The sequence below is a fragment of the Mesoplodon bidens genome, assembly GCF_964165515.1.
Source record: "Mesoplodon bidens genome assembly, chromosome: 7".
NCBI lineage: Eukaryota > Metazoa > Chordata > Mammalia > Artiodactyla > Ziphiidae > Mesoplodon > Mesoplodon bidens.
In genome coordinates, this window is record NC_138164.1 from 51,160,458 (window position 1) to 51,188,210 (window position 27,753).

Here is a 27,753-nt window from a genome sequence, read left to right on the forward strand (position 1 = left end):
TGAGAGAAAATCTCAGTAAACAGGGCCAGAGGGGCTGTTGGTAGGAAAATGAGAAGCCTGGGCATGGGGCAGGGACCCTGCTTAGGAGTACAGAATGGGAGATAGGAAAGGCGCCCCAAAGCCAAGGTCATTTCAGGAATTCTATCCTAAAGCAGGCAAGGGGAATGGAGAAGAGAACCCTTCCATTGCAGAATGAATCAATCCCTGGGTGAGAAAACAATTTTCAAACCCCTAAGATACTTAAAGTCAAGCATTGGCCTTTCCACAGTGTTGCCACCAGGCTCCCACCGGAGGGCTCAGCCCTTCCTAAGCCTCTGAGGCTAATCCTGCCCCAAGGCAGGAGGGATTTAAGGGGCTCTAGCCTAGAACACAGGGATTTAGCTTGTTTGCTGATAGCCTGGCAGATAAAGAAAGTGAGCCCCAATGAGAACAAGTATCTTAGCCAAGGCCACACAGAGAGTTAGGGGCTGAGCTGACACTTGAATCTGAGTCTGCCGGTCTCTGGGTTTAAAGCTCTTCCGTAGAGCAACCTGATACAAGACTGACAGACGAGTCAGACTGGCCCTGCACAAAGTGTCGGCACCCAGCTGCTGACAGAGATGCAGTGGCTTATGAACAGGTGAACCAACCAGAGCAGGGCAGGAAGATCCCAGGGACCCCAGGACACCAACAGTTGCCCCCAAAGAGAAAAAGCCCCCTCTTGCACCCCAGTCCATGCCAAACCCCTGCCTCTAACCCCTCAGCCTCCTGTACTTTGTGGGTTCAGATGAAGCTCACTGCCCTTGTGGGCGTCAATGTTGGTCCCTAAAGACATGACCTCCGGCACTGCTGTGCCACCTGTGGGTTCCACAAGACAACTCCATCTCTGGACAGGAGAAAAAGACTCCAGAGCTCCTCCCCACATCTCCCGTCCCCTTTGATTCCTACCCATACCCCTACCAGAATCCCCACTCTAGACGCCTCCTGCCAATATGAGAGGCCAAACTTCCGGTCTGGCAGGTAAGGTCCTCCCTCAAGGGGTCCACACCACCTACCTAATCAGGCCTCCTAGGGCACCCACACCCCTCCCCAGGTTGGCCAGGGGCTGCCCTCTCGTCCCTTATGCCACCTCCAGAAGCCATGCCCTCCTCCCCCTACCCCAAAGCCCCTAAGCGCCAGCTCAAGCTTTCTCTCATTTTCCCAGGCCTCCTCCAAACACACTGGTGTTGCTCACATTGTCTCCACTGAATGACCCCAACCCTTTGTGGGCTAAGTAGCCAAAGGGCCAGGCTCTCAAATATGGAACAAGCAGGTCACCCAGACACTGCCATCCAAACGACTATGCACAGGAGGCCCTCTTTTCCCTCAAATCTGCTCTAAATGCACCGTTAAGAGATTCCATTGTTTAAGTGGTTGTCAAAGTCTCCCTTGATCCCCCTTGGGATGGGGTGCAAACATTAGGCAGTGGTGCTGGAGCCAGGACAGCTAGTAAGGGTCCCGATGGATTCGAGAGCGTCCCACCTACCACAGCTGCCTGCACTGAGCACTTCCTGGGCTCCTACTACGTGCCAACCAGCGGGCACAGGGCACAAAGACACAAATCCAAATGCACCAGTTGTTGCAGGAATTCAAACTGAAACAGGAAAGAGTGAGATAAGCCTCTCTAATGCAGCGTGACAAATGTCACCCAGAGAGAGAAAGGCACAGAGGGAAGAACAGCAAGGAAGAGAGGCAGCCAGGATTCAATTCAACAGAGAAGGGGCTGGGGAAGGGCTCAGAGAAAGCCGAACGGTCCCTGCGGGGTCATCAACAACAGCAAGCAGAAGAGCCGCCAGCAAGTACTGGGTGCAGACTGTCTGCAGAGCGCGGCACCGAGCACTTGGCTTGCTCTACCGCAAACTCATGCACTCATTCATTATGGACTCCTACTACCTGTCAGGCACTGTTTTAGGCGCTCCGGATAGAGCAGTGAACAAAATAAACACGGACGCACAGGCCCAGTGGCCATGGCTCACGGGCCCAGCCGCTCTGCGGCATGTGGGATCTTCCCGGACCGGGGCACGAACCCGTGTCCCCTGCATCGGCAGGCGGACTCTCAACCACTGCGCCACCAGGGAAGCCCCTGGGTGGTACAACCTTAAACTGGGTGACATTAGAGAAAAGACCTGGAGAAGCTGCATGAACAAGCCATCCGGATATCTGGGGGAAGAGCATTCGAGGCAGAGGGGCAGCCAGGGGAAAGAGCTTGGACAGGAAGCACGCCTGGCATGTCTGAAGAACAGCAAGGATTCCAGGGTGGCTGGAGTGAAGCGAGAGAGGGGCAGGCAGGGTCAGTGCAGACAGCCACACAAGGTGTGCACTGCACAGCTCAGGAGGGTGCCGCTCACATGCACCACAGTGCGCTGTGCAGAACCCAGTCTGCTCAAATCCTCACCAGGGCCTGGGGTGGGAGATGAGGTCAGAGAAGTACTGGGAAGCCCTGTGGGCCAGGAGAAGGCTTTTCCTCTGAGTGAGACAAGAAGCCACTGTCAAGAGGGTTCTGAACTGGAGGCAGGACCTGAGCTGACCCCCTCTGCACAGGATCACTGGGCAGAGAGCACAGAGTAAGGAGGCAAGGTTGGAAGCAGAAGACTGCTTCGGAGGCTATTGCAATAATCACACTCAGCTATGTATCGTATTATCCTCACAATCCCATGAGGATGGTTCAATGATCACTCTTTCATAGATGAAGAGATTAGGCTCAAGAGAGATTTGGTAACTTGCCCAAGGTACTCAGCTAGGCAGTGGCAGATCGGCCAGGATTGGGAAGCAGGGGATGAGAACATTCCAGGTGGAATGAATAGCATCAGTCATGGAACAGGAGATTGGCAGGGCTTGCACACTTGGGGAAAATGGCAAGGGCAGTCAGCGAAGGCCTGTCTGTGCCCTGGCCACTCTCACACAGAAGCCTACTAGCAGTGTCCAAGCCAGCATTGCTCCCTGGACCAGAACCACCACCACCTAACCCATCTCCCTCTCCACGCTTGTCATCCCCACCTCAGTCCACAGGCAGCCAGAAGAGTCCTTAGAAAACACAGATCAGATATTATTTTCTTGCTCTCGACAGCCCAGTGGCTTCCCTTCATGCCAGGTGACCAGCAGACCCTCAAGTGATGTTGAGTGAATGGATGACTCCCTCATCCCTGCAGCCTCATCCAGGCCATCCTGTCTCAAAACAGGGGGAAGGGCCACCTCTTCCATCCCTCCTCAGCAGGTGTGGCCAGGACACCATATTAACCAGTCAAAATACACGAGGAGAGAGGGCAGCATTCAGACAACCTTGGGGCAACTTTCGGATTAAACTTTCTAAAATAAAATTGCTTACTCCAGAGCAAACTGGACACGCTTTACCACGTTGTGGCCAAGGAAAAGGAGGTCTGCAGATATGCTTGGGCTGGAAAGACTGTAACAGGTGCCTTGTCCCTCTTGAGTTCCCAAAACTCTGGACAGCACTCTCTGTGGGGACGATGTCTAAGAGCTGCATGAGCTGGACAGAGTCATGGGCACTAGGCAGCCAATGAAAGGCCTTCCTCACCGAGTCTGTGAATTTAAGGGGTGGAGCCAATGACTGTATTCTCTTCTGGAGGCTAAATACAGTGGACCAAAGTTATCTCAGAAACTAGGGAAAACTATGAAATTAAGGCTGAAACAAAAACTTTACCAAATGTGAGCCAGCGACTATTTGGAACAAAAGGATTTATTTCCCAAGGATCACTACCGCTCCCATGGTTTAAACCCAGGCCCTCTGAGGGTGAACTCCTTCCAAACCCTTTGTTATAAGTAGGAGATACATAAACATACACACATACACTTGCATGTATGTAGATATATTTTTACAGGAATGGTAACAACACCAAAAGAATGAAAATAGTAACAAGCTCTCCCCCACCCACCCACCCAAGAAAACCGAATTTAGTAACAGAGAGCCTCCCAAGCAGGCCCTGGTAGGAGTGTTAAATGATCACTGCATGAATGACTTGTTCTCTGGTTAAACGGCACAGTTTGTGGGTGGGAGAGGGGTGGGGGGAGCTCTGGAAGCCAAGTGACTCCCCAGACCCCTTCAGGAGGCAGATAACTTCAAGTTTTCCTGTACTGCATCAAACCGGTACGAGGCAAGCTTCAAAGGCTTTGCTCTTTGAGCAGGAAGATGGGAGGAGAAGGGTCAGAAAAGCAGTCATAATATCTGTAGAGGAAGGGGGCTGAGTCTCCACGGGGGTGAGGGGCCTGTTTGTCCTGGTTCTCAGAAAGAGGAGACATGAAGAGCAGGATGAATGGCCGAGTCCTAGTCTGAAAGAGAAGTATAATATAAAAGAAGACTCAACAAGGAAGTTCAGGAAAATTACTTTTATTTGACCAACTCCAAGCTTTTCTGGGCAGTCAAAAGCCAAGCAGACAGTGAGGTGAAAAGATCCCGTGAGAGCTGGTCATCAGGAGTTTCAGAAAGAGCAACAGCTCAGTGAATTCTTCCAAATACATGCAAAGGTCAGACTCAGGCACAAGCGAAAGGACTGGGGGTGGTTGGGTGATGGGGAAGCAGGGTGAAGTTAATGAAAAACTAGTTGCCTGAAGGTAACAGCCCCATGTCCCACTGGAGGGACAATGAGAAGCTGGTCCTCATTAAAAGTTGGAAATTAGGGAGAGAATATAAGCTCATCTATAGACAAAGCTGTGGCATGCACAAATCTAGACCCCTATGTTCAAACTGCCTCATCACTGTTCAGAAAAGACAGACATGCACCTTGGGCAGTCCAGAGGTGGGGCAGGTGGAGGGACCAAGAGAGCCGGCCCCTGGCTCATGCCTTCAGCTTTTGCTTTCTCCACCTGTAGATCCCAGCCTGGCCCAGGCTGACTGAATGGGAGAAGCAGCTCAGAGGTCTCCTTGATCTCACCCCTCTGCACCAGAAAGTACCGAGGACATACAAGGAGCCAGGCCTTGGAAGCTTTCCAACTCTGGTCCCCCTGCTCCACTACAAATGGGCGCATGTAACCACCTCTGGGGCCACTCTTACAATCTGTAATTATCTTTATCATTGATTTCTCTGTGAACTGCTTCTCTCTCCCACCAGAATGAAAGCTCCATGGGGCAGAGGCCAGGTCTGCCTTGCTCATCACTGTGCCCCCAGCCAGCATCTAGAACAGTGGCTGCCACATTGCAGGATCATAGCAAATGAATGCATGGCTCGGGGACTGCCTGGCTTCAAACACCAAGCAGTCATCTCGAACAGCTGTGCCTGAGCCTGCCCTGCCAGGAGTGGGCTAAGCGCTGGATGGATGGCCCATTGCCTCCCCCAAAGCTCTCAGCCAGCTCAGGGCCCCCACCCCTTCCCTGCAGTCCCGACCCCTCCTCCTCACCGCACCTCAGAAGCACTGCTCAGGCCACTCACCTGAGCCATGACAAGGAGTAAGGGGAAGCTGCTACAGGGCAAAGGACAACAATGTGCCCTCTTCATTCTATAAAAATGTTGGTGGGAAGAAGCCACAACCAAAACTACAAAGTCATGAACAGATGGAGGGGACACTAGTAATGGAAGGGTACTGAGAGAACAAAGGACAGGGTCACTCAATCCCAGGGTAATAGAGCCAGAGGTACCTGAGGGACACAGGAGTATAGGATAAAGGAAAAAAAGTCACACAGTGAATGGGAAACCTGCAAAGTTCATTTCCTTAAGTGACTGTAATAAAGGCTAGTCAAATTCCAGGAGGAGCATTACTCAGGACATCTTTCCTAACACATTATAAACATTTAGCTTTCTATGTTAATTTCCAAAAGGAAAACATCCTCTTTATAACAAGTTCCTAAATGCCTCAGTCAGAAAATAATTTGGATAGTCTGAGTTAACATCATGGTTTAAAACCCAGGCCAGGTTGCCAAAAATAAAGATTCTTGATTTGGCTGGAGAGTATTAATTTGTGGGACTAATTTTTAACTGGCCTTTTACGATTATAAAAGTAATACATGCTCATTGTTGAAAAATAGGAAACCGCAGAGAAGAAGATGAGAATGAAAATCACCTCTAATTCTACAAGATGAGAACCACTGATAACACTGGTGCATTTCCCTCCTTCTATGAATGAAATTTTAACAGAGTTGAGTGCACACCGTGAATATAATTTCAGTTCCTGCCCTTTTCCAGTAAAGTTCACTTAAAAGCACTCCACTGGTTTCCAAGAAAGAAGTTTACCCTTAGTGAATAAACAAATTAAATAACAAAATGAATAAAAGAAACCCTTCATGAAGTTAAAAAAAAAAAGGAAAAGTGATTATTCCACTGAACCCCCATTTCCTTAGCAAAAGAAAAAAAATCACTACAGCTGAGACAAAAATGGCCCATAAGATAGTAGGATTAAACTCATCTTTGTATTCTCTTACCTATATATTTTCAAGAAATATATTTTGAACAAGCCACACATTTTTCAAATCAACAGAAGAATTTTATAACTGTATCTTATTGTTTTGAAGCAAGAAATCAAGTCTTTATGGTCTTGGGAAAGTTTTATCTTCCAATCTGCAGGTGAACCAAACCATTTAAAGATGATCAGTTCACATTCACGGACCATGACATCCCAACGAAAGTCTTATCTCCAGTTTTTTTGTATTCTGTGACCTAAACTGTGGAGTAAGCAAATAGCCTTGCCAAGGACATATGTGTCATGTGCTACCTGGCTGGGAGCTGCCCTGATGTCTGCCTGCATCCTGGTGGGGTACGTGGTTTTACGTGTAGGCCCAAGGCCTTGGCCAGTGGAGAGGAGAAGAACCTTTCCACCTAGCAGAGAAGACTATCCAGGATTAAGAGCTCCTTAGCACAAGGCATTTTTTTTTCACCTCTCATAACAGTTCACACTTCATTCAACAAATGTGTCCATGTCAGGCACTGGGCTGGGTGCTCTGGACACAAAGGTGAACAACACTGAATAACACAGACGCTGTGCCCACTTCCACAGAGCTGCAGTTTGCAGGGCACTTCCCCATCCATTATCCTCACACTAAGCCTGGGAGACAGAAAGGTCATCGCCATTGTTCCCATATTCTAGATGATAAGGCAAACGTTCACTGGAGTATTTTACCCCAGGTTATGACATGGAAGAGCTAGACTCAAATCTAGGCTTTCTGACTCTTCATCCAGTGCCCAGTTCCTGAGCAATAAGTTGCCCTGACTTCTAGATGGCTGCACGTGTCCTGGTTTCTGGAAGCCTTCTTAGATTCTGACTCTGGACTCAGGCATCTTCCCAGCTTTCCGGGCAAGAGTTTCAGATCCTATTTACTCCCTTCTATAGTGTAGCACACTGCTAGCCTCCCCCAGTGTTCAGTCTCCTTTCCACCCTGAAAAACAGATTTTGCTGGACTCATGGCCTCCCAACTGAAGATATTTCCCAGCTTCCTTTGCAGCTAAATGTAGCCAGAGGACTAAGTTCTGGCCAATGGGATAAAAGAATGTGCTACTTCCAGGTCTTGCCCTTAAAATGACTGCATGTATTACTCCCTGATCCTTTCCCCTGGGAGACAGTAAAAACTGAAGCTTCCACCTTCAACCACCAAGTGGAAGCCACATGTTGAAGACAGAAGGCCTGGACCCTTATCTACTCTAAACTGGTACATGAGAAAGAAATCAGCTTCCACCCAATTTCAGCCAATGTGTCTGTGGAGCTCCCTAATACAGGAATTTGCTCTGTGTCCCATCTAATACAAGAAGCTTGAGTGAGACCAGTTCTACATTCTCTTAGCAAAGCCCCTTGTCGCCAATTAAATACCTTAAAGGGGATGTTCAAAACTATATAAGAAAGTATTCCATTCAGGTTTATTTCATGGAAAACTTTTCAAAAATGAAATTAACAGGATCTCCAAGATGATTTATGTTCAGGTCACAGGAAAATTGAGAGGGCCCAGAAAAGCAAACCAGCCTCCTATAGTAACAGGAGGGGAGAGAGCTCTAAGTGATAACACCACCAGTTCTCTCTCCTACAGCAGTTTACTCCATTCCTAGAAAAGGCACCAAGAGCTGAAATCATGTGAATCAACGCTCATTTCTCCATGGAAACAATGTGATAATAAGAGCTTGTGTTCCCAACCAAGAACTCGATGGTCAACTTTTTAAAGAAATTACATAAACTCCATGTTTTATCATCTATTAAAGCCTTGGGACTTTTAAAGCTAGAAGGGCTGCTGGTCCAATAATATACCACAGAAGATCTTTGTGTGTTCTGTACCATCGAAAGTAGGTGCAAATCAATTAAACCTAACACAATAACCAATCACATGACCTTTCAGTTATTCTGATTCAGTAACAGTGTCGTCTGTAGCACTTCACTTCAATAATTCCTGCTGACCTCTGAATATAGTAAATCACAACACTTAAGAACATCTTCAACAGAGTAAGCAAAGAGGAACTTGGGAAGAAAGTAGAAGTTGTCAGAAAAGTGGTGTTTCAGCCTGACTCTGCCACTGACTAGCTTTGGGACCCTGGACAGTAGTTTAAATTCTCTAGGTATTTCTAGCCTGCAAAATGAGTCTTTATAACTCCTCTCCTCATAAGGCTGTGGTGAAGACGAGACAAGACAATACACGTAAAAACTACTTTGTTAATCACACATGAAAGGTGGATGGCATTGTTATCATGACCGTGACCTCGGAAAAGGCTTTTGTGAGATTTTGACAAGCATCAACGTGAAAATGGAGCAGACTATCAACTACCCAGCCACTTTTTGAAAAACTGACCCAGAGCAATTCTTTCGTAGTCCCCTCTTTCCCTCTTTAAAATCCCCCCGTAGGCACTAGCTGGCAAGAGTTAGTCAGTCAATCTGCTGCATTCATCCTTGGCATCCATTTGCTCACAAGCCACAGGGAAGCCAGCAAGAGCTGCTAGATGTCAGCCATGGCCGTGAAGGAGGGAGAGACATGGCCACTATCAACCAAAAATGCCTTCCAAAGACCCATTGTGCTGTCAGAAACCTCAAAACCAGATTCAGAAAGCATTTTAGGGTCCCAGGAAAAGAGAGGAAGAAGAATGCATCAGGTAAGAGTGCAGGCTCTGGAGTGAGACTGTCCTGGGTTTGAATCATGGCTTTTCCACTCACTGTGTACCATCAAAGGCACTGGGTCTCAGTCTCCCTAACTAGCAAGTGGGACTGACAGTGCCCACCCCACGGGGCTATTGTGAGTACTAAATGGGAAAAGTCATGTGAGCACTTAGCATAGTTCTCGGCAGAATGGTAAATACTCGAAGGTTGAGTACTGCTATAATTATTATTATGAATAATAAGTACATCATGCAATATTAACAATAATTAAGATTTGGCAAATCTCTAGTCCTTCATGTCAAGACTTTGCTACAAGCTTTATAACCAAGTATTACCTGGACAGCATGCTGGCTCACCCACTAATTCCCCAAACTAATCAAGGTTCTTCTGGACTTCTTCCTATTGGCCCAGGATGGGTGAAACGTCTAAGAATGACCAACTGGCCAGGTGGCTAGATCCTGACACTTGTTTTTCTGGTTCATAGCTGTCCATCACTATCCTGAGAGGTGTGCAAAGAGGAGAAGAGATTAACTAGGATGTCTGTGTCTAACTTTTCTATCTATGCCGAGGCTGGCCCCCCATCTCTCAGGGTGCAATATATCATCATCTTTAAAATACGGCCCTACACCAGCAAAGTGAGGCTAGTCAGCACCCATTTGGTGGACAGCGCCACATCCCTAAACACACCCTGGAGGCAGGGGAACTACCTCGGTGCCCTCCGGGTTCTCCCTGAAAGGCTAGGACACCTTCACTATTAACACCATGGCTGCTACTCCCTACAACCAGGGAGCAACTTTACTGCTTCCCAAACCCCTACTCTTTCCTTATCTCACTCCAGCATCAAAAACACACTGTAAGGGGCTGGACAGGAACTGTTATACCTGCTCCACAGATAAGGAATCAGCCACAGTTTGAGACATTAAGTTATTTGGCTTAAACTATCTGGTGCGTAAGTAGCAGAAACAGTCTAGAATGCAGGTTATCCGGTTCCCAATCAGGGAACCTTTCTGGAAAATGTGGGTATTTGTTTTTAAACATTTGACTTCCATAATGGTGCTTTGCTTAAGAATTCATTAACCAAGGTGTCTCGGTCACAGTACAGTGCAGATTCACATACTTAAAAGCCACTCACACAAGCAGATGTTCCCCACACTCTAGAATTCTAAAGGGCAACTGAAAACAGCCATGCCGATTAACATAATTGACAATTCCCAGTTCTGGCTCCTCTCAGATGAATCTCTGTCTGGATTCAGCTAGTAGCCTCATATCAGGTCTCTGCTGCGGTTAGTCCCTCTGCTGCAATCCAGCTGGAACATTCACACTGGACTAATGCTTTAGGGAGAATCATTTCACATCACTAAAATCATAATCATAGTAAAACAACTTCAGTGGTTTTTTACCACTCTCTACCTCACTTACTGAGTTTCTTCTTCTACAAAATTAAGGAGTGGACTAAATAGAGTCTTATCCACTTCCAGCTCATGACTCTAAAACCCCCAGCCAAGCCCAAATCCTGCATCTGGAGGACAGTGGGAGACAGAGGATTCCACTGGTCAAGAGTCTCCATGGCTTGGTTTTTACACCTGGATCCACTGCTTCTTAGCTATGTGACCTTAGGCAGGTTACTGGATAACTCTGTGCTTCAATTTCCTCATTTCTAAAATGATGCTAATAATTGTACCTACTTCATGGGGTTTTGTAGGCATTAAATCAGATAATATATGTGAAGTGCTAAGGACATCATAAGAACTCTCTATATATTAGCAATTATTATCGCCTGAAATGAAGAACCCTCCATTCTAGGCAAGGCTGTGTCCCTGAATACAAGCTGGCCATTCCTACCTCTGTGCTTTTAATTATGATGTGTTCCCACCCGCCTGCTCCCTGGAAATACCTGTGCTACCCTTTTCTGTGAATCAAAATTCTACACATCCTTAAAAGTCTGGATTAAATCTGATCACTTCCACGAAGCCTCCTCCCTCACATGGCAACTCACAAAGAACTCTCTAGTCTCTGAATTCCTGTGGCAATTATAGATCGTCTAGACCACTTTATTGGCATTATATGTGGCCTTGGTTTATCTATCTGCAGATAAAACTGCAGGCTCCTTGGCCACAACAACTATTTCTGTTCTTCCTCTGGGTCTCCATGGTGCCTGGTATATTGCCCTTCACGTATTTGTTGACGGAATAAAGAAATGTATAGTACTATACCCAAAGAAATATGCAGTAGGTTTTCTTTTAGTTGATGTGGCTCAGCTACTGATTTGCTGTACTTTGGAGCCAATTAAAGATAACATAAAGATGAACATCAGCAGGGCAGGGACATCCATGGCCAGCTACGTCCTGATCATCAATAAAAGATACTGATATCTGGCCAACCTGAAGAATAAGAAAAACACAGATGGCAAAAGGAAACAGTATCCTAAAATCCAAAGTACATTGCAAGACCAAGCACATGAGCCTATATACTGTTAGGGTGGGAAAGTTGAGGTTTTCCCAAGCTGAACTCACTCACTCAGCAACAATTTATTGACTATTCTGTGCGGACACTGTCTTAGTTGCTGGGGATACAGCAGAGAAAAAAATCAGACAAAAATCCTGCCAGTATTCCAGGATCTAAGGAGGAACGCTGAGTATAATGCCACCCTCTAGCTCCCAAGTGAAATCCACAGAGCAACAATTTCTTGCACCAACTCCTCTTGTTATGCCTCAAGTAACGGAAAAAGAAAAAAATGAAACATACTATTCACAAGTAACCAAACAGAGGCAGAGCTCAAAGTGCACTGTCACTCCCAATGAGGCTTCCCTCATTCTAGAATCTACTGGGGAAGTTCGCCACATAGCACTCTGCACCCTAAGACAGCTGAACTCTAAGCCTCTAACACCCTAAGTCCCAGCTGAGCTCTGAGACTAGCATTGCTTAAATATCAAACCTCTCAAATAGCAAATGTGGCTCTTGAGGCCAAAAACAACTCAGAGGTGGGAGAGGAGGAAGGGAGGGGTGGTAGGTAAAGGATCGGGTAGTTTTCACCACTGCAAAACCTGAAGCTCTTCTCCTTTGGAGCAGGAACCTCTTCTAATCTAAAGCCTCAAAAAAAAAATTTTTTTTTTTCCTCCAGCAGGATACTGAAAATAGCTTTGCATTTAACATTTAAAATTGTTTTTGATCCCACACTCCTTCAGCTCTGCTCTCTCCTGCAAACTCGTTCCATTCCCTAAGGGCACTTATAAGTATATTTCAAAAGCAACAAACCAGAGTCACCATTTTTATCCCTAAGAGTTAAAAAGAAAAAATGATTTACATAATTACATGGAAGATAAGTTGAGGAAGAACACAGGAATCTTATCTGGACCAAAAGTTCTAGGACAAAATTTCTTTCAACTCGTCAAGAGAGATAGCAGATTAAAAACAAGGTTCATATTGAAGGCATTAACTGTTGGGTACCACACATGGGAACTTCTTGAGTTCCTCATTGTTTGTGTGCCACCTACTTCTTCAAAAAGAAAGTGGAGGGTTTCCCTGGTGGCGCAGTGGTTGGGAGTCCGCCTGCCGATGCAGGGGACGCGGGTTCGTGCCCCGGTCCCGGAAGATCCCACATGCCGCAAAGCGGCTGAGCCCGTGAGCCGTGGCCGCTGAGCCTGCGCGTCCGGAGCCTGTGCTCCGCAGCGGGAGAGGCCACAACAGTGAGAGGCCCGCATACCACAAAAAAAAAAAAAAAAAAAGAAAGTGGAGGTAGCTACTGGAGGGCAGGTTTGAACAACGAAATACATGCATGTTTTCCCGTGACATTGAAAAAACAGGATTTTATAGCCAAGAAGGACCTGAGAAATCAAAGTTCAATGAGCGCAACTTACTCAAAGTTACTCAGCAAGTCAGTGGCTGGGCAAAGACTGGAGCCCGGGCCTCTCCCAGCTCCCAGCCCCCAGTTTTCCCCACTCTCCACACCACTGTCTCATTTATAACACATGAAATGAAATCTTAAAGGCACAAAGACAAAAATCCCTTTTACAAACCTTTTTGTCAGACTAGAAAAATAGTAGAAGTGACTTAGGTAAATGGGTCCCATTAACGCTGGTAGTAAATGACCTTTAATGCTATATAGATGGGGGTCTAGCTTCAGAAGGCTTAATTAATGCTGATAACGCTTTAGTACTAAATAGTATGGTTTCAGCTAGAGTCAGCACTAAATGGCTTTTGTGGGCTTGCCTGGGAACCAAACCACCATTTAGTTCATTTTTTTCTATAGAAAAATTTATCCCAAGTTTCCATCAACTGCCTCACAAATGAACTTTTGAAACAAAATCTGTTTTTAAGATGGCTGTGCATATAAAACAGAATCCTGAAGTCTGAAGCTCTGCACTAGACATAATTAAAACAGTAATAGTGATACATGCTAAGAGTATATTTATGAGAAAACCCTTCAAACCCTTAATTTATGTGCAATATAATGTTCTATTAAAAAGCTTCTGAGCAGGATACGGTAAACTGCTATTTGTACAATGTATAACCAAAGGCAAATGTTCCAATTTTGAGTGCAAGTATTTACAGGGCTGTTAGCACTGGGCTAAGAGTTACAGGGAGGATAAAACATCTATATTCAAGGAACTAAAAATCCAGTTACACTGGCCTTTATTTTACTTCAAAAACAATCAAACTACTTCCAATCTCAGGACCTTTGCACTGGTTGTTCCCTCTTCCTAAGATACTTTCCCCAAATCTTCCTGCAGCTGAGCTCAAATGTCACCTCTTCACCCGAGGACCAAGCTAAAGCAACCTCCTTCATCACCACTACCGTTTTACTCTATGTGGTTCCTTACCTAGCATCTATCATTACCAGGAGTTAACTGTTTACGGTCTGTCTCCTTCCCCTGGGACTCTGTTTTGTTCACTGCTGTACCTTCAGTGCCTGGAACACTGCTATGCACATGGCAGGCATCCAATAAACTTCACTGAATGAGTAAACGAGTAGAATTGGAGGGTGGGAAGTGAGGACAAGATAATTATTCATGAGACAATTAAAAAATGAGAGAACTGACCATCCTAATTGGAATCGATATGATCAATATGCTAATTATGAAGTACCAATGCTTCTGAATGAATGGCTGGCAATCAAAAGTAAAACAAGTGAGAGAGAGAGAGAGCGCAAAGGGGACAAATGTCATCAGAGGAGGTTTCACAAAGAAGGGAGATTCAAGGCAGGCTGGGGCAAAGAAGAGAGGCCTCTCAGGTCAAGGGAGGGAGCTGAGGGAAGACAGACAGCAGGAGAAAGTAGGGCATGGGGTGGCCTGGGCAGGGACAAGCAGAACTGAACCCCAGGCACTGAGCTCGGTCTGCAAATGGAGGTAGAGGCAGGGAGCAAGGCTGGTGAGCAGGGGGAACAGGGTCAGACTCTGGAGAGCCTGGAAGACTGGATACAGGAGTGTCAACCACAGGCCACTGGCGGCAGGGCTGTTCTTGGAAGGCAAAGTTGGCCACATCATGTGGGAGGAAGTGAAGGAAGTAGAAGGTAGAGCAGAAAACTGGTTAAAATATGACCTTGATGGTCTAAGCATAAGGGGGGCAAAAAGAGCCTCTTCCCTCTGTTTAGACATGAGAGAGATATAAGTGAGCAGGAGACATCCCCCCTCTTCCCCCCCCAAAAAAAAGACAACTTTCAGAGTATTTTACAGTAGCATTCCATGGCAGATTCGGGTCAACTTCCCAAACATTCTATACTTGGAGCATTCAAGAAGGTGAACAGAGATTCAAAACAATAACTCTGAGGGCAGGGCATGTCTTTCCATGCCTTTCAAATCTGAGATTAATTACCTTCAGTATAGCCTGTGTTTATTATCTTTCTATTCTTTGAAAAAAAAAAAGTAGTATCTAATTTCTCCGCGCAGTATACATTTGAACATTATATAACACATTTTTATGTAACAGGTTCTTGACATAAAACAATGTTTCCCTTACTATCTAAATGTATTTGGGGAACAACTGGCATTAAAAAATATATTTATATATACGTACACATTAAGGCTGTGGACATCTGTCTTTGGGGTAAGAAGCTGGAGAGAGGAGGAAGAAGGTGAGAGACTTTACAAAAGGTCTCCTCCCCGTGACGCTCTCCGCAGATGGCCCGGCGGGGGCAGTGGGTGAGGAGTTCTGTTAGGAGGGGTTCATCTCACACAAGCTGCCTGGGGAGGGGTTGGCTGAGCCACATGAGGCTTACGTCAGAGCAATGCCGCAGAAAGGCAGGAGGAAGCAAGAGATACAGAAACGTACAACAGGATGTGAGAAGCACGCTCACAAGCCCCTGTAACTCACACTTGGGTAATATCCAGACGTGCACCCCTCGTGTCCCACCGCAGAGGGCTTCAGTCCTGCTTAAAAGGAGGTATACACCATGTCTGTCAGCAATAAGACTGGTCACCAATCACCTCGGGCCTGCCTGGCTCCTGGCCTGGTGCCGGCTGCTTCAGACACAGGATCAAATCCAGTGGTTCCTCCCAGCAGGCATCTACCGCAGTGGTTAGACAGCAGACTCTGGAAGTGTCCGTCCCTCCCCCGTCCCCCTGCACCAATCTGGCTCCACCCCATACCAGCTGGGCAGTTCACAAAACTACCTCACTTGTAAAATAAGGATAATCATGGTACCTACCTCATAGGGCTGTTATGAGGATTAAACAAGTTAATAAACATAAGGTGAGTAACATATCTGCTGGCACTTAGAGAATGTTCAATAAATGTTAGCTGCCGTTACCATCATTAGTATTATTTCTATTTTGCAAATGAGGTAAATCAGACTCAAAGAAACTACCTAATTTGCCCAGGTCACACATTTCAAACAGCAGTTGAAAGCATAAGTACTTGTAAATGTTTTACTCAGCATATGTACAAAATCTAATGGGTAGAGTATTAACCAGAATATTAAATTAGACAGACCATCCATCCCCTTCTTTAACCAGGCTGGATAAACATGAGTTTATCCTATTTAAAAGGACAGCATGTACTAACGTAAAAATAATTTCCCATCATGTGCCAGCACTCAACATTCTCCTGAAGCAAAGATGACTAAAGCTTACCCAATCTCATCTCCCCGACTTTATGTCCCCAACTCAATCCCTCCTTCCATGCAGACCTAACTACTCATGGCCACGTCCACTCGTGCCCCTGTTGCATGCCTCATCTCATGCTCCCACCTCTCCACAGGTATATCCCCTTCCCTCCATGTGCTTAGTCCCTGAGTGCCTATCCTACCCCATCTCCTCCTCCTCAAGATCATTAATTGGGATTGGACAAGCATATCCTGAAGGCTCCCTATGCCTGTGATTTGGGGAAACCAAGATGAACTCCCCCCAAAGTGCTTGGCCTGGAACCAGCAGGTAAGATATTCCCAGAGACAGCCCAACACGATATGGGATGCAGCAGTACCTAAAATAATTAGAGCTAGATCAAGGGCTGGGGACACTGCCGCCCAGTGTGGGGAGGAAGAAACACAAAATGAAGAAATAGCTCCAGGAGGACCAAGCATGTGAGCTGGGTCTTAAAGAAGAGTAGGATTTGGATGAGAGAAGGTTGAGGCATAGAACAGGTCATGGGCTGGTCCAGGGAGTGGACAGCTCTTCAGCTTGACCGGACAGTCCTGTGCACACAGCCAGGCGGGCTGCGTGTGGAGAGGCAAGAAGGAGCAGCAAGACTGACAGCTAACAGCCATGAACGTTTACTATGTTCCATGAAGAGCTTCACGTATTTTTAATTCTTTAACTCATTGAATCCACACTGCAGCACTCTGAGGTAAGGACTAAAGTGATTCCAGTCTTACTGATGAGAACACCAAGACAGAGAGAGCAAAGCAACCTGACCACAAGTCATAAACCTAGTAAGGAACAGTTAGGATATAAAATCTGGCTCCAAAGTCTGTGCTTTTAACCACCTAACCAAAGTCCCTCTCAGGACAGCCTGATGGTGAAGGGGTACAGCTGTCATGAGGATGAAATGAGACCATGCTTGCAAGCAGTTTGCAACCTGTAACTCCAAAGCCACGGATGCTGGCAATAGGCTGCCGTGAATGTCTACAATGGACCTGCGAGCAGCTGAAGCAGGAGAGACACATCAGGACCAGAAAGGGGACCTGAGCCCACTGGGCTAGTGTGAAGAGCAGAGGCCCAAAAAGACACCTACTTTTAGGGTGTGCAGGAAGAAAACCAAGAAAGCAATGTGACCTAAAGGCTGAGGGGGGAGGGGATTTCAAAAAGGAGGGAAAGACAGGTGGGTATAAGCTGCAAAAGGGCCAAGAACAACAATTTAGGACTAAGAATGAGGCCCTGGAATTCAAGACTTGAAGTTTTGGGAGATATCTGAGACGAAGTATGAAGAAGGATAGTAGAGAGGGTGCAGGAGCTAAGAGTGGAGCAGATGGGAGAGTGGAGGGGGTGACCGTTCACAGCCCTGGGAGAGGCTGCCAGGCAGGGAGGGGAGCGAGACAGGGGACCCAGGGGCACCCAGTGCAGACACATGAAAGCTGCCCACTGCACAGCGGCCCACAGCAGGCCCGTTTCTTCCCCTTCCATCCTTCCCTCCTCAATCAACACAAGAGCTTTTCTAGGGTTGGTAAGGAGGCTGAGGGCAAACAGCACGAAGGATATTCCCGTGACAGGACCGACAGGACCCTGGCAGCACTGAGAGGAAGTGTCAGCAGACACTGAGGGAGGGCTTCCTGTGTGCCAGGCATTTTACCCACATCATCTCCCCTGATCCTCACAGGGACTGTAGGAGGCAGGCTCCTTCATCACACCACAGAGGAGGAGCCTGCAGTCAGAGGAGTCTAGCACTTGTCCAAGGACACACCACCCAACCCAAGTCCCAGGTCCTGCTACCAGAGACCAGGCTCCTGCCCAAATTTAGGGTCTAAAAAGAGGGAACAGGGGAGAAATTCACTTGCTTTTTCCAAACTGGGAGGAAAAGAGGAGAGATGGGGGAAAGGGACAAGACATTCTGAGCCGGAAGGAACAGATGCTGAGGGAGCTTAAGTCAGAGCAGGTCTTGTTTAGAGAGAGAGGGAGGAGAAAAGCCAGGGTGGGTGTCTGGGGTAAGTCTGGGTATTATGATGAAGTGGCAATGAGAGAAAAGACTGTGGAGAAGGGTGACATACCTGTATTTCCAGGCTCCTAACTAAACCTCGAGGTCTAAAAAGGAAGTAAAAAATTACTTCCCTGCAACTGCTACCACGATGTTAACGAAAATCGCTACCTATGACTGTAACATCATATGGGGCAGAAACTGTTTCTTTAATATTTGACTTTCTCCAACCACCATGAGTTGATGGACTCATAAATAGAAGAAAGCCCATAGAAGGAAGGCAACCCTTATACCAAAGAGAGATACAGAATATTTCGTTTTTACATGTGCTTATGCATTTTGTTAACAAGTCTTTCTACAGTGCCTGTCCATTGTTTAGTATATAAATTGCGTAGAGATCGTTGGTATGGAGCGAAAAATCTGAAAGTAGGGCCACTTCCTTTTCCTCTCTGTGGTAGGCAAACCTCTTCTGCAAATAGCAGACAAATTCCTGAGTAGTCATCATTTTATAAATCATTTGAAATGGATTCTTTAAAACACCATCTGTTGATCTGTTTAAGTTTCCCAAGAAAATAGGACTTCAGCTCAGATATTCTGGAGCCTCCAGCAGGTAAATACCAACCTGAATTCAGCTGTATTAAATATTTAGAGATGCAAAGAACTTTAGAGCAGAAGGAACCTCTGAGATCACCTAGTTCAACTGCCTTACTTTCCATCTGAGGCAAGTAGAACTCAGAAAGGTTCAGGGACTTGCCCCAAGTAGCACAGCCATGAAAGCCCAAGTCTGGGCTAGAACCAGTAGATTCTCTCAGGCTAGTACTCTTCCACCACAGCTGCTCCTTTCTCTCTCCCTCTTTCTAAACTCTAGGGGTTGGAATAAGGTATAAATTTAACCATAGTTTTAACTTACTATTATTATTCACTGGCTACATCTACAATCAAAACCAAAAATGCTCCTACAGATCCAGCTTTAGATAATACAGGCAATTTCAAATCCTGCCCAGGAAATTTTAAAGCCTTCTAAATATGTTCAACAAAGTGTTTTAAAGACTTATTAGTAAAGTGAACTCAGTAACAGAGCATGGAGTGAAAGATTCAATTTTCTGTTAAAAAAATATTTTAGAGTTTCATTGATATGGAAATCAAATTTAACAGCAGTGATTTTTTTTTTCTTTTTTAAATCTTGCAAGCACGGAGAGCATGAGATTATTCAAAACTGCTCAGGAGCAGCAATGATTATTTTAAGCTCATGATTCAACCAGTACATTAATTAAAAACTCCACCAACCCAAATTGACAGATCCTGATATCAATGGGACAAGAAGTATTAAAATAATAGTTGTCATATAAAAATAGATTAAAGGAACAGCAGCAGATGTCAGAAGGACAAATGACAAGCAAGCATTGTGCGAAACTGGATGCAGCTAATGGTCAGCTTTTATGGATTTTTTAAAAAACGAAGATCCTGGAAATACACGTACAGTCAAGAAATGCTTCTTCGAATCTAATTTCTGGAAGCTGAGTGATAAAACTTGGCTAATAATTCCTTGCCGAGGAGTAGCTATGTAAGCAGGGAGAGGAGACAGCAAGCGCGAAAGTGCCAAAACAACACTAGGTGACTCGGAAGCGGCCGAGGCAGGGGAAGGAAAAGAGGATGGGAAAGGTGAGGTGAGGGGGGACAGCCTGGTACCCCACGGCCCGCACAAACTTGACAACAGACGCCCATGTCCAGTGGAGCCTTTCCTTCCCCCGCGCCTGCCCTCGGTTCCGCAGCCGGTTCCCACGACCCCTCGGGGTGACTGACTCGAGCCCCACAAGGTCGGCATTAATTTCTATTCTTCCACTTATTCCTCTGAGCAAACAAGAGCTCTCTTGGCTGTCAACGTCCGGCAATCGTGAGCGGGAAGCTTTTTCTTTTGACATCTGTCAAACCCCATGCTAAACCTAGCCTCGCTGCGGTCTCCAGGACTCCAGGGCGGGCGGCGGGCCCACACCTGGGCGCCGGGCGACATCCCCGTGCCGTGGAGCACCTGCTCGCAGACCCAAGGGGGATCCTCCCCGGGCTGCCCAGGACCCAGATGGCGCAGGCCGGACGAAAGTTCGCAGGCTGGGGTCGGCCGCATCTCCGGCGGGGAATACCCGGGTGCAGCGGCAGCACCCGCGACAGGGCCGAAGGGGCAACGGGGGGCTCGGACTCCCCAAGCCCGGCGGAGACGCCCTCCCCGCCCCCACCCAGCCCCGCAGGCTCCCGAAAGGGAAGTGGAGGAGGCGGAGGAAGGACAGAAGCAGCATCTCTCGCCCAACGCCCTTGGGGTGCAGCCGTCAAGGATGGTCGCCTCGGGGGTCCCCGAACCTTCCGGGGATACATCCTAGGACTCGCCCTCAGCCGAGTCACTGCTCCCAAAGGGTGGAGCTGTCCCTTTAAGAGGCAGCTGGCTGCTCCTACCTCTTCTCCCCGCCACCCCCCGGGTCAGGTAGCGATGCCCGCAGAGGGGAGGTGGGTATTCCCGCGGATTCTTTCCCGGTCCCTTTAAGGGCGCCTGCGGCACCTCTGCCCGCTCTACCCCGCAGCGCCAACCCCCGCGAGTGAGGATGGGGGCGGACGGGCGCGGCGCCTTTAAGGAGCGCAGCCTCCCCGCGGCCCGGGTGGGGGCAGGGAGCGGGCACGGGCCCTTTAAGGCCGGCAGCGGGCACGTCGGTCAGGGCTCCCCGGCGGCCGGGCTGCGCCCCGGGCGGCGGCTGAGGCGCCGCGCCTGCCAGGGTGCTAACGGCCCCGACGGGGTGCCCGCGGCCGCGCCGCTGGCCGCGGCCAGCCCGACACTCACCGTGGCTTGCCGGGAGCGCCCGCGCCCGCGCCCCCACTCGGATCCCGCGGCGGCGGCGGCGGTGAGTCCGGCGCGGGTAAACAGGCACCTCCGTCCCTGACCTACTTTCTGCCTTCCCTAAATGTCGCACCACTAACCTACTTTCCGACCAATCCGCTCCCCGCCGGCCCAGGCCCGGCCCCCCGCCCACCAATCGCTGTGCCCAACCCCCCTTCCCCGCCCACCAATGGAGGAGTCGCGGAGCCCGGATACCTGCCTCTTCCCGCCAGCCAATCCTAGCGCCCGAAGGGAGCCGGTCTAGGCGGCCGCCCCCGGCCAATCCGCGCACGGCTCGGCGGCCTGCTGGCCAGTTGTGTGGCAGCTAGAGAGGCCGCTGACCAATGGCGAGGCGGTCGGGGCCGATTTACCTGCTACTTTCCCGCCACCAATCGCTTGGCGCACAGAAGCGCACGCCCCAAGGAGAGGACCAATCCGCGCGCTTTCCCTGGATTTCCTCGCCCCTGTCCTCTCTCCCTTCAGGTCTCCCGCTAGCCTTGGCCACTGCGGCTGCAGACGCCGCACTCCTTGCAGTCGCCTGGGATGTCCCTCTTCTCTAGGTCCCTGACTTGCTTCTGGCTCAGGGCTCTCACTCCTCCTCGCCCTTTTTCACTCGGGACATCCTGACGAAAGCAACATTCCCTCACTCCCCTTCCTCCAACTCCATCTAGGAGACCAATTTTAGGAACACAGAGTGCCAGACCCTGCCCAAAACATCTTGGCTTGCCAAAGTCCAAACGAGAGAAAAAATACTTAGTATTTCCAGAAGCCTTTTCCATCCAAGTGTTCTTACGTTCTTTTCATTCGTCCTGACCTCCAAGCATCCCACTGGAGCTGTCATTCTTGTTCAAAAGCGGAAACTCAAGCCTGGAGCGATTCCATTCAGTGACCGCACCTATTGTGTGGCAGACAACTTCCCGGTGGCTCTAGTCTTTACCGTAGAAAAGCTGTCCAGGGAGTGAGACGGAAGGAAACAAATAGTTACAGAAAATAAACATTTCATAACAAGATACAACTTTAGTACTGAGAGGACGGAGAATCTGTCTTATTTTTGCATCTCAAGCATTTAACAGAGGGCCTTTAGCTCAAAGAACTCCCAACCCTTTTAGATGTTAAACTCCTAGAATACAGGGACCTTGTCTTTTTTGTTATACTCGCCCCTCCCCTTTAGTACCTAAGGAGGGGGTGAAGGAATGGAAGTGCAGGGAGGGTGCATGTTCGTTGACCAGATATGTGAACAAACAGATCTGGGTCAATCCTGTGACCCAGACTAGCCCCTATGACTCTAGAATTCCAGCCTTGTTCCTTGAACATAGATGCTGCATTTTAAACATTGTAAAACTGTATCCCATCCCCAGCTCACTGCCAAGCACATAGTGGTTGCCCAGTATGTGCTTGGGGCCTGAATGTTGATGGTTTTCAAGGTTAACCAACTTCATTAGTAGCTTACTACTTTTCCTAAGTTTACATGCAGGTAGAATCTGACTGCTGTTTACTCTTTCTGTGTCCTGATTTCATAAGGAGACCACACTATGTAAGTGGGATTTTAACAATGTACTTGACAAGATGTTGTGGACAAGATGAAGAAATATAAGCCTGGATTCTAATATAACTAATTGGACGAATAACTGTTAAGTAACCATTACCTAAAGATGCTGATTAATGAATCCTTGCTGACCTGAAGGAAGGGTGGAGGTAATAGATACTTGTGCAGCATCTACTGCATGCTAAGTGCTTTCCCTGCATCTTCCCTCTTAATCCACACAATCCCATTTACAGATGAGGAAACTGAAATTCAAAGTTTGACCAGCTGACTCAAAGGCACAAGTCCAATCAGGTTCCTTCGACTTCAAAACCTTAAGACCACAACAGTTACCATCAGGACGGCAGAAGGCTCTCTCCACGGCCCAGACTTCGGGACTTTTATTACAGTGCTCTAAATGAAAACCCAGAGGATCTGCACCGAATTTCCAGATAACACAAGGCCAGGAGGGAAAGAGACACCATACGTAACATAAGCCAAATGCAATGTTGGAGCAATGGGCTGACTCTAACAGGGATAAATGTGAGGAGTCCCGCCCTGGACAATCAACTGCTGAAAGGCACCTGGGGGCAGAGGTATCTTAGAAGATGCATGTAAGAGTAAGACTAAAGGGTCTTAGGTGACTCACTCTGAGTCCTCAGTGAAGTGTGGCTGCCAAAATAATGCTGATTTAGGCTGCATCGATAGAAGTCTAACATGTAAAGCATGGTGGGGTTACAATGCTGCCCAGTGTTTGTCATTATGCATGTGGAATACTGTCTCCAATCAAGGCTTGGCAAAGAAAAACTATGCACAGAAAAGGGACCAGGATGTAACAAGGCTGGGAACTATGTCTTACTAGGAAATATTAAAGGAAGCAGAGGGTTTCGCCCCAGGGGTACAAGGTAACTGTCTTTATAAATTTGAAGAGCTGTCAAATGGAAGAGAAATTAGACTTATTTTTCAGGGCCCCACAGGGTGGAAGGGGGACCTGTGGGTAGAAATTCTAGAATGACTCAATATGAAGAATTTTCTAAAAACTAGCGCTTCTTCTGCCTTGATAAGTTGAGTTTTTTGTCACAGAACTTGTCCATATAAGAACTGGATGACCACGTGGTGGGAATGGCGTTGGAATAGTTATCTTTCAGGACTCTTCCCCCCTGAGAAGATGTGGTTCTACTTTCATACCTTGGTTTTCCTCTTTTAAAGTTTATCACTCTGCCATTTCCTACCCTCAGTGGCCAAGCTACTGTTTGTTCTCACATGCACCTGCTCTTCCATATGTAATTATGTTTTCCCTTGTTTCTCTTTGTTGGAGATCCCAAACACCTCCATCTTTCTCAGGTGCCTGCTTCCCTTTTATTTGTACCTTCTAGAATACCAAATTTCCAATTATCTGGCCACCAATAAGGTTGAAGTATTGTCCTCTGCCTAAAATTCACTGGGCATGAATAGAATCCCTTGGATAAAAGGAAGGGAAAAGAGAACCTTTTTTTTTTCAATTTTATTTATCCTTGGCTGCGTTGGGTCTTCGTTGCTGCACACGGGCTTTCTCTAGTTGCGGTGAGCAGGGGCTACTCTTCATTGCGGTGCGCAGGCTTCTCATTGTGATGGCTTCTCTTTTTGCAGAGCATGGGCTCTAGACGCGCGGGCTTCAGTAGTTGCGGCACACAGGCTCAGTAGCTGTGTCCTGCGGGCTCTAAAGCGCAGGCTCAGTAGTGGCGCACTGGCTTAGTTGCTCCGCGGCACGTGGGATCTTCCTGGACCAGGGATCGAACCCATGTCCCCTTCATTGGCAGGTGGATTCTTAACCACTGTGCCACCAGGGAAGTCCCGAAAAGAGAACCTTTATTGAGTACCTACTGTGTGCCAGGTGATTTAAATGCATTATTTAATGTAATCCTCACATCACATTAACCCCAGCAATTGATACACTAGCTCTCTACACTTGCTAAGTGGACAACTTTTATCAAGTAACTTAACCTCTTTTGTATCACAGTTTCCTCATCTGTAATATAGGGACAATCTAGTATCTACCTCACAGGATTGTTGTGAGAGTTAAGTGAGATAATAGAAAGCCCTTAGCACAATGCCTGGCACACAGTAAAGATTCAATATATATTAGGTTAACAGTTCAATGAAATAGATATATTACTTTGCCCATTTTACAGATAAAGTTAGTGAAGATAAAGTAGTATAATCCAGACTCTGATTCAATGATCAGATCCACTAGAATTAACTGAAGAGTTTTAAAAAATAGACTCTCAAGCCCCAATCTAGAAGATTCTGATTCACTATATTTGGGATCTGAGATGCAGTCAAATTTGGGAATGGCTGGTCTAATGGAATAGGCACAGGCTCTGAAGTCAAACAGACCTGAGGTCAAATTCCAGGACTGTTGGGTTGAATGGAGAAGCCAGTGACAGGACCAGGAAGTTATGTAGTCATGCTCTCTTTGGAAGGAGGTTGAGAAGTCCTGAGGTGGACATGTTAAAGTTCTTGTGGAAAGCCAAGTAGGAATGTGTTGCTATAAATAGTAGTAATAATAACAACAATATTTACTGCAGGTTGACAGTGAGTCAAGCACTGTTCTAAGAGCTTTATATGCATTACCTCGTTCAATTTTCACAAATTCCTCTAAGGCAGGTACTTCTATTATTCCCATTTTACAGATTGGGAAACTGAAGATCTCAAGCTGTTTAGACAGTCTGACCTCAGAGCTGACACTCTTAACTACTTCAGTAATTTGCCTCTTCCTTCGGACAGTTCCTTTGGAAAACAAATAAGCCTCATATTTTAGAGACATAGGTTCAGGAGTCATCAATTCAAAGACGGTGAGCATTATTATTTTTTTAAATTTTCTAATTGATTAGGGTTTCATGTAGGGAAAAGGAGAATATCCAGGACTATGCCTTAGAGATAGGGATGTCATCTCAAACTTAGGGAATGCAAGAAACAGAAGCCTCCTCAAGTAACTTAAGCCCAAAGGGGGAGATTTCTTGGGAGGAGACAATGGTGACACAGAACCTTAGAATAGGAAGCACAGCAAATCCTCACAGAGGACTAGAACTGGAGCACCATTAGGCATTAAACAGTTCTCATCTCCTCCTCTCTCTGGGGTTGTGTGGCCTCTGGACTGGTCTTTTCTCTGTCTATCTGCCTGATGATTCTCTTTTTCTGTAGCTCTTTACCCTCCACCCCATTTGTACATGGTCCTTCGTGGATGCTTTCAACCCCTGAGAGAAAGAGAAAGAAACAGGAGAAGGAAGCTGTCAAAGTGGGAGGTGTGGACTGAGCAAGAGTCCCCAGATGTGTGCCTACTGAGGTGAAAGAGAATCAGAACAGGAGAAAATACAAGAGAAATAAGAGCAAAGGAAGGAGGAGTGAAAAAGTGAAAAGCTGGGTTTGAAAAACTTTGGAAGAAAGTCTCAACAGACAGGTGTGGAAGCAAGATGAGGGAAGCTTACACTTGAGCAAAAGGTTTTGGTTAGAGCAACAAAGACATCTGAGTGTAAGAAAGCTGTTTCACTAAAACTGATCCTAGGGTCAGAAGCTCGACGTAGGATATTAGGAAAATCAGGGATAGAAACCAGTGAAGACATGACGCCCGGGAGTAACAGATCACTTTTTGAAGACGTTGGTTATTTAAGGGGAAATTAGAAAAAGAATCATAGCTATCTCTTAGTAGCCAACCCAACTGAAAGTGGTTTATGTTGATATGTGTATGTGTGCTTTGATTTTTTTTAACCAAGGTGGACATATCTGGGTGTACAAAAATGGGAACTTTAAAAGATCAGGCGTTGATGGGTTAACCAGTGTTTCTTTCAGCTACTTTTTAAAAAATGAACTCCCTTGGCTCTTTTCTGAATGGGACGGTCCTAGCAGCTCAGAACGAGAGAGCAGTAATACCTTATTTGGAATGTGTCCTAGACCGTGTAATTGGGCTTTAGATTAGATCTTGTTTGCAGACATGGCCAAGATTTCAGAGATCTTGGTGTTCAGATGTCAAAGGGGCTTTTCCATTTGACTGAGGGGTGTTTGCTAGAGGGAGCCAAAGCGCCAGTGACCACACTGCTTCTCGACAGGAGCCCTGAAGAACAAACAGACACTGTCTTCAGAAAACTGGCATAGGTTTTGCCCTGCTTTGCTAGAATGAGCAGCACTAAAATTCATGCTCCAATTTAAAAAAAGAAAAAAGAAACTTTCTAGTTAGTAAAGCAAAGTGAAGTGTTAAGCCATTTAAGAAGAATATTAACTTAAAAAAAATTACAATATGCTTTTGAAAAATAAAAGAGGGCATGGATTGGGGGTAATTTGACCTAACACATTATCAAAGCACACTCCAGAAGTGTGGCAATTAAAGTAATCTGGTATTGGTTTAGAAACAAACCAAGAGGTGAATGAAAAGGCATAGCATCCAGAAACAGACCCAAAGCACATGAAAACTGAGTATAATATAAAGGTGAATTTTAAATTATTGGGGAAAAATATGGGTTTTTCAATAAATGCTGTTAAAACAACTAGCTAGCCATATGGAAACACATAAAGCTTGCTCTCTACCCTAATCTTTACATTAAAATATAACCAACCATTTAGGATTTACATGTAAAGAGTGCAATCTATAAAAACATTAGAAGAAAATGCGAGTAAAATTTTTATAAACTTGAAAGGCCTTTCTAAGCCTGACACAAAATCCAGACCATAAAAATAAAGGTGGATTACACAAATACATGCACACACTTACACACACACCCACACATCATGAACAAAAGAAAGGGCCAACCAGTAAACAGGCCCAGAACACACTATTAAGAATGCACCATGAGAGATCACCTTCCTCCCCACGGATACACCAGAAATACAGCTACACGTGGAACAACTCCTACAGAACACCTACTGAACGCTGGCAGAAGACCCCAGACCTCCCAAAAGGCAAGAAACTCCCCACATACCTGGGTAGGGCAAAGCGGAGAGATCCCCACACAGAGGATCGGTGCCGAGCGGCACTCACCAGCCCGAGAGGCTTGTCTGCTCGCCCGCCGGGGCGCGCAGCGCTGGAAGCTGAGGCTCGGGCTTCGGTCAGAGTGCAGGGAGAGGACTGGGGCTGGCGGCGAGAACTCAGCCTGAAGGGGGCTAATGTGCCACAGCTAGCCGGGAGGGAGTCCGGGAAAACTCTGGAGCTGCCGAAGAGGCAAGAGACTTTTTCTTCCCTCTTGGTTTCCTGGTGCGCGAGGAGAGGGGATTAAGAGCGCTGCTTAAAGGGGCTCCACAGACG

At 46.9% G+C, this 27,753-nt stretch overlaps 1 protein-coding gene across 7 annotated transcripts in view; it reads right to left on the reverse strand.

Annotated features, from left to right (window-relative positions):
* Positions 1-21,898, reverse strand: part of BMAL1 (basic helix-loop-helix ARNT like 1) — a gene marked incomplete at its 5' end in the record, with an annotated part of 106,449 nt that extends 84,551 nt beyond the window's left edge. For 6 of the 7 annotated variants that reach the window (XM_081240265.1, XM_081240262.1, XM_081240269.1 and 3 more), the window contains one exon: positions 20,921-21,038. Of the gene's footprint in view, positions 1-20,920; positions 21,039-21,749 lie in introns of those variants that run through there. The other variant, XM_081240263.1, reaches the window with a different exon arrangement.
* Between the last annotated feature and the right edge of the window lie 5,855 nt (positions 21,899-27,753).